Source organism: Dipodomys merriami, unplaced genomic scaffold (genome assembly GCF_024711535.1).
Source record: "Dipodomys merriami isolate MVZ:Mamm:240054 unplaced genomic scaffold, mDipMer1.0.p SCAF_201, whole genome shotgun sequence".
Classification (NCBI taxonomy): Eukaryota; Metazoa; Chordata; class Mammalia; order Rodentia; family Heteromyidae; genus Dipodomys; species Dipodomys merriami.
Genome location: NW_027203394.1, coordinates 194,215 through 201,497, shown reverse-complemented (window position 1 = coordinate 201,497; position 7,283 = coordinate 194,215).

Sequence of the window (7,283 nt, the reverse complement as noted above, 5' to 3'; positions counted from 1 at the left end):
GAGAGGAGGGAGGGGAGAGGAGGGCAGGGGAGCGGGCTGCCGGCTGTCCCCTCCGGTCCCTTTCCATGATTTGTAGAGATCACAGCGGAAACGTCACATTCTTCAGAATCTGATTTCCGGGGATTTTCCTTCCGAAGTCTGGTTCCCCGCAGACCAGGCAGTTGGGCAGCCTTGGATTTTAGTGTCAGGAGATCTGAGACCTGAACACAGCTCAGATCGCGCCATGCCGGACCCCTTAGGGGTAAAGAGATCACCCCCAAACCAGGAGGCAAAGGCACATCCACCCCGCAAGTGCTCTCCGCGGGGGGAGGGCCACCACGCTGGGTACACTTCTTCTTTTCTTGTTGCTTGCTTTGTTTTTGGTAGGTTCTTGAACTTTTGCCTGCGGTGGCCAAAAGAGGCAAGGGACAAGGAAGAGTACTAGGGGTGACAAGTATGGTCAGAGGACATTACATGAATATATTACCACCCTGCCCAATAACCCGTCAAAAGAAGACACAGAGCCGCTGGCTGGTAAATCATGGCTCAGGGCTTTTCTCTTGCTCTTATTTTTTTGGTCATGGGGCTTGAACTCACGGCCTGAGTGCTGCCCCCTGACCTCTTTTCGCTCAAGGCTAGCGCTTTACCACTTGAGCCACAGCGCCACATCTGGTTTTCTTTTGGTTAATTGAAGAGTCTCAAAGACTTTTCTGCCGAGGCTGGCTTCGAACTGCGACCCTCAGGTCTCAGCCTCCTGAGTAGCTAGGATGACAGGCGTGAGCCACCGCGCCCGGGTTGGCTCAGGGCCTTTTTAGCCTCAACAGTGTGCCTGCATATTGATCCCCTGTTAATCCCGAAAACTAGTAGGCGGTCCTTTCTGGAACATAGCGGAGCACACAGAACAGAACCAAGTAACCTTTCAGAAGCGCCAGGCGCAGCAGAGAGCCTTCGGGGCTGTGACACTGGGTCCCCAGCCCGGATGCAGAGTCCTCCAGGCTTGGGCGGTTCCCCAGGGGCTCGCGGTCGCCTAGCAACCACGGCATCCTTCCTGCACCTGCCACGGGGCTTTGCCTGGGGTCTGGAAAGGATCTCAATTAACAACTGCACCACGTGATCACCGAGCCGGGCACTGCTCCGCGTGGTGTTAGCACCCAGCCTGGGACCCACAGCCAGCCCTGGCTCCCATGTGTCGAGTTGAGCCCGTTTTTCTGTCCAGCCTCTGAAGGCCCTGGGAGCAGTAAATCTTGGCTCCACACTGGGCCCTGTTGTGGGCCACCTGGGGCCACCTTTCCCCACGCCAGCTCCCATCCCTGCGTGACCGGAACCGTAAAAGCAGCCACCTGGCTGAGCAGACAGTACAAAGGGGCGTGCCTGTCTATCCAGACGCCAGAGGAGGAAATCCGCCGGCCAGCCACACACAGCACAGGACATAACTCTGCCGTCCTCGAGCCCTGGGCCCGTTGTACATCAGGCCAGTGCTGTACTGCGGAGCTGCATCTCCAGCTCATTTTGGTGCCAGTTCTGGGGCTTGAACTCATAGCTTGGGCACTGTCCCTGAGCTGCTTTTACTCAAGGCTAGTGCTCTGCCACTTGAGCCACAGCGCCTCTTCCAGCGTTTTCTGAGTAGTTTATTGAGATGAGAGTCTCATGGACCTTTCTGCCGGGGCTGGCTTTGCACCATGATCCTCAGATCTCAGTCTCCTGGGTAGCTGGGATGGCAGGCGTGAGCCACCGGCGCCCGGCCAAACAGGCACTTTTCTGCCTGCCTGCCTTTTTAAAAGGCCTCCATCGATTCCTCCATGCTCCACAAGCTATTCTCATGTAGACCGTGCCCATGAGCAGGGAGAAAATGGAGCCATGTTCTAGTTATGTGTCTCAGGAAATCACGTGAGCCTAATTGGACGTTGCCAGCAGCCATGGAAGCTTCTGACTTTGGACTTGCAGGCCAGAGCCTCTCCAGGGTTTCACAGCTTGTGGAAATGAGTGGGGCTTTGAGTAGGGCTTGTGTTAACCCATCTGATCCTATTAAGCTCTTGGAGCCAATCTGTTATGGTGCTGGGGCCGGGGTGGGGGGAGGGGGAGGGGGAGGGGGAGAGTCCTCTGAGATGCTAGATCAGTTAGGACCAGGTTGAAGGTGACAGAAAATAACATCCCTTCAACAAGTCCATTTTCTCTTGAGAGGAAGAAGGCGGGGGGGGGGGGGTGGGCAGGAAGAGCGGGAGGTATCACCTCCGTCCACTCGGGCTGCTCTTCTCCCTCATCTTCTAGCTTTAGGAGCTTCTCAGAAATCCAAGGTGATGCGTGTCGGTAGTGCTCACCTGTAACCCTGGATACTACTCTTGTAGGAGGCTGAGATCTGAGAATCCTGGTTTGCAGCCAGTGCAGGCAGAAAGTAGGTGAGACTCACCTCCAATTAACCTGCAAAAGAAACCCGGACTGGCTGGAGGCATGCTTCAAATGGTAGAGCACCGGCTGTAAGGAAGAAAGCCAAGCACCTTGAATTCAGTCCAGGGACCCCCAATCCTTTGTAGTTTTCAGATAGGATCTCCCTAACCTGTGCTCTTTGGCCTTGAACCATGATCCTCCTGTCTCTGTCTGACATTACAGGTATGTGCTGCCAGGCCCAGCCTGGCAGTTGAGTGACAGTTGGCTATGGCTAAAATCTTTAGCCTCAGTTGGGAAGTAGATAGATTCATTCATTTAGTTTCCCCTTTATTTCTTCATTGGCTACACACTTGTTTGGATGTTTCTATCAGAAAGTCATTTTTTGTTTCATTGTTTACAAAGCAGTGAGGTAATAATGTAGCCAAAGATTAAAAGCTATTACTCAAGTACTTGCATGACTGAACACACAGCACTTCTTTTTATGTACTTTTATTATCTTGAAAGAGTTGTAGGGGATTTCCATTTAACATGTCTTTGCAACTAGGTAAACCAGAATTGTCTTAATGGTACGTGAGAGAAGAAATGAAATTCCAATTATATGAATATTCCCCTCTAAGTGTGCATTACGTGGAGCAAAGCACACACTCTGAATTTTTATATACTTGAAGACAAGTATTAACCACTTTCCTTTTTAGGAGTAAATGGCATGCTGGGAAACGCTTTTCTTTTCTTTTTGTCGGTCATAGGGCTTGAACTCTGGGCCTGGGCGCTGTCCCTGCGCTCTTCAGCTCAAGGTGAGCGCTCTACCACTTGAGCCACAGCGCCACTTCCGGTTTTCAGGTGGTTTATTGGAGATAAGAGTCTCACAGACTTTCCTGTCCAGGCTGGCTTTGAACCGCAACCCTCAGATCTCAGCCTCCTGAGTCACTAGGATGACAGGGGTGAGCCACCTGCGCCCGGCTTTGGGAAATGCTTTTCTGAAACCCAGCGCCCTCCGCTAGCGAGCTGAGGCCCTCTAAAATAGACGCGTGTGATGAACACATTGTTCTAGTGCATATGAAAAAGGAGCCACAGGGCTTCTCTAAGGAAAGGTCCGCACATAGTGCTGTTGTGCTTCAGAAATGGGTCGGGAAGAAAAACCACAGCAGCAAAGCTGTCTGTGCGGAGGTGATGAACGCGTCTCCCGGGTGGAGAGCTGTGGCCCCGGGGGCAGTGCAAGGCTAGGACTGCAGGCCTGGGGTGCTTTCCCCTTGAGCCCCCCACACCAGCCCAGCCATGGGCAGAACTGCAGAGTGCAGCGCCCCCCGGGCTGTGGGATCGCCCAGAACTAAGGTGATGAGGATCTGAGGCTAGCCCACACAGGAACATTCACAAGACCCCTCCTCAGCTCACAGCTGGACTACCTGGGAGGGGCTCATGAAAGGCCTGGAGAGTCCATCCCAAAGGAGGGAGGCAGGATGTGATGGGGGCGTGTCTCAGGTGGTAGAGCACCTGCCTAGCAAGCTGCAAGGCCCTGAGTTCAAATTCCGATACTGCCAAAGAAAAGCAAACCCACCAACCACAGGCTCCAACGGGGATTGTTGTATGGAATGGGAGAAGATACAACTCTCGTTCTTTCCCTTCTTTCCCTCCCCCTCCCCTCTCCCCCCCTCCCTCCCTCCCTTCCTCTCATTCTTTCTGTGGTGGGTCTTGAACTCTGGGCCTGGGCGCTGTCCCTCCGCACTTCAGCTCAAGGCGAGCGCTCTACCACTTGAGCCACAGCGCCACTTCCGGTTTTCTGGTGTTTTATTGGAGATAAGAATCTCACGGACTTTCCTGCCCAGGCTGGCTTTGAACCTCGATCCTCAGATCTCAGCCTCCTGAGTAGCTAGGATGACAGGCGTGAGCCACCGGTGCCTGGCTACTTATTTCTTAAAAAGGAGTTTCAGCATGTTTTCCTTTTTGTGCCCTTGATATTAAACAGAAATAGTGATTTAAAAACAAAAAAAAACCCCAAGATGGCATTCTTGGTGACCTGGTGGCCCTGGCCCGTCTGTCCCTGGGAACACCCTTCGCTGCGTACTGTTATTTTGACAGGGAAGCTGCAGAGCAGCCTTTCCTTAGCGCTTTTCTCCACGGGGCACTCCTGCCTAGATGGTTCTCTCCTCTGACAGCCTGGCAGGCACGCCGCTGACTCAATCCATCAGTAGCCTGTACGAACATTATTAGTGTTCCTGCCTGGCAATGGGAGGCTAAGGCGTGCCTTTTGTTGGGGGTCTGCAGTAAAACATGAAGGAATTTGTAAAAATACATATATATATGTCTTGGGGGGGACAATGGGGGGCAAGAGCCATGCTTTGTGATTTTTACCGGAGCTGATAAAGATCCTATCCAGTCATCAGACCGTAGACCGCATTGTGCTGATGAATAACGCTTCCTGCCCCCGTCTGCTCGCTCACGCCTGAGCCATGCGAGACCTGAGTCCCAGCCTCGTAAATCAGCTGCCTTCTTCCTCCCTCTCCACACGACAAACGGCGCCACGGTAAAGCAGCAGAGGGCAGGGGGCCTCCTTCCCAGCTACGGGATGACTCCAGCCGCTGCCTGTCATCCCAGCTACTCAGGAGGCTGAGACCTGAGGATCGCGGTTCAAAGCCAGCCCGGGCAGGAAAGGCCGTGAGACTCTGATCTCCCATGAACCACTCAGTAAACCGGGAGCGGCGCTGTGGCTCAAGTGGTAGAGCGCTCGCCTTGAGCTGAAGAGCTGAGGGACAGCGCCCAGGCCCAGAGTTCAAGCCCACGACCGACCAAAACAAGTCAATAACTAAGTTCCTTTCTCCCTGGCTTGGAGCGGTCCTGCAGCACTGTCAGGACATTCCAGAACAATGCAACAACCGTGGCCAGCAGCTCTGAGCCAAGGCCGAGCCAGCCAAACCCAGCCCTTGTCCCCAAGGAGATGACTAAGATGCTGCTGGAAAGTTCTACACACCGCCAGGCCCGGATGGAAGCGGCCGATCGAAGGGGCTAAGTTATTCCCAGGCAGCCATCGATCAATGAGTGACCGGTGGGTGGGCCGGTGTGTGGACCTGTGGGTGGGCCTGTGGGTGGGCCTGTGGGTGGGCCGGTGGGTGGGCCTGTGGGTGGGCCTGTGGGTGGGCCGGTGGGAGGGCCTGTGGGTGGGCCAGTGGGTGGGCCGGTGGGTGGGCCGGTGGGTGGGCCGGTGGGTGGGCCGGTGGGTGGACCTGTGGGTGGGCCGGTGGGTGGGCCGGTGGGTGGGCCGGTGGGTGGGCCGGTGGGTGGGCAGGTGGGTGGGCCGGTGGGTGGGCCGGTGGGTGGGCCGGTGGGTGGGCAGGTGGGTGGGCCTGTGGGTGGGCCTGTGGGTGGGCAGGTGGGTGGGCCTGTGGGTGGGCCTGTGGGTGGGACGGTGGGTGGGACGGTGGGTGGGCCGGTGGGTGGACCTGTGGGTGGGCCTGTGGGTGGGCCGGTGGGTGGACCTGTGGGTGGGCCGGTGGGAGGGCCGGTGGGTGGGCCTGTGGGTGGGCTGGTGTGGGTTGGTGGGTGGGCCTGTGGGTGGGCTGGTGGGTGGGCCGGTGGGTGGGCCGGTGGGTGGGCCGGTGGGAGGGCCGGTGGGTGGGCCGGTGGGTGGGCTGGTGTGGGTTGGTGGGAGGGCCGGTGGGTGCCCGCCCCGCCCCGTCGAGGAGCCGGGGGCAGCCCAGGAGGAGGGAGGAGGAGGCAAAGCCCCTAGGAGCTGGGAGGAGGGCGAGGGGCAGAGGCCAGCGAGGACCCCGCGCCTGTCCGAGGGGGGCCCAGCTGCCTGCCAGGCGGCCGTGCCCGGGCGGGGGCGGGTCCCGGGCGCACCGGGAGGGGGGGCGGGGGCGGGTCCCGGGCGCACGGGGGGGCGGGGGCGGGTCCCGGGCGCACCGGGAGGGGGGGCGGGGGCGGGTCCCGGGCGCACCGGGAGGGGGGGCGGGGCAGGGGCGGGTCCCGGGCGCACCGGGAGGGGGGGCGGGGGCGGGTCCCGGGCGCACCGGGAGGGGGGGGGGGCGGGTCCCGGGCGCACGGGGGGGGGGGCGGGGGCGGGTCCCGGGCGCACCGGGAGGGGGGGCAGGGGCGGGTCCCGGGCGCACCGGGAGGGGGGGGGGCGGGGGCGGGTCCCGGGCCCGGCGCTGCGGTGAGGAGGAGCGGGAAGGTGGCCCGTCCGCGGCCCGGCCGCCTTTTGTCGCGGGGGGCGCGGGGGGCGCGGGGGCCGCGAGCCGTCCACACCCGCGCGCACCCGGGCCTCCGTCTGCCCTGCGGGGAGCCCCGGCGTCCTCGCCCGCTGACTCCCGGCCCCGCCAGGGCTGCTCCCGGCCCGGCACCTGCGGGTCCGGCTTTGTGTGCACTCGGCCCCCCTGGGAGGCGTGGCCTCCGCGGCCCCGGGGGCGTGGCCTCGGCGGCCCTCGCGGGGGCGTGGCCTCCGCGCTCCAGTGTGTGGCCTCGGCGCCCTCCCGGGGGCGTGGCCTCTGCGCCCCTCCCGGGGGCGTGGCCTCCGTGCTCCTGTGTGGGGTCTCGGTGCACTCCGGGGGCGTGGCCTCTGCGCCCCTCCCGGGGGCGTGGCCTCCGCGCTCCTGTGTGGTCTGCGTGGCCTTCCCGGGGGCGTGGCCTCCGCGCTCCTGTGTGGGGTCTCGGCGCACTCCGGGGGCGTGGCCTCTGCGCCCCTCCCGGGGGCGTGGCCTCCGCGCTCCTGTGTGGTCTGCGTGGCCTTCCCGGGGGCGTGGCCTCCGCGCTCCTGTGTGGGGTCTCGGCGCCCTCCGGGGGCGTGGCCTCCGCGCCCCTCCCAGGGGCGTGGCCTCCGCGCCAGGCCCGCCCACCCAGGGTGGCGGGGTCGCGTCGCCGCCCGCATTTGTTCCGCCAGCTCCCGCCGCCCCGGCCGCGTCCGGGCCCTGACCTGCGCACCCCGCGGC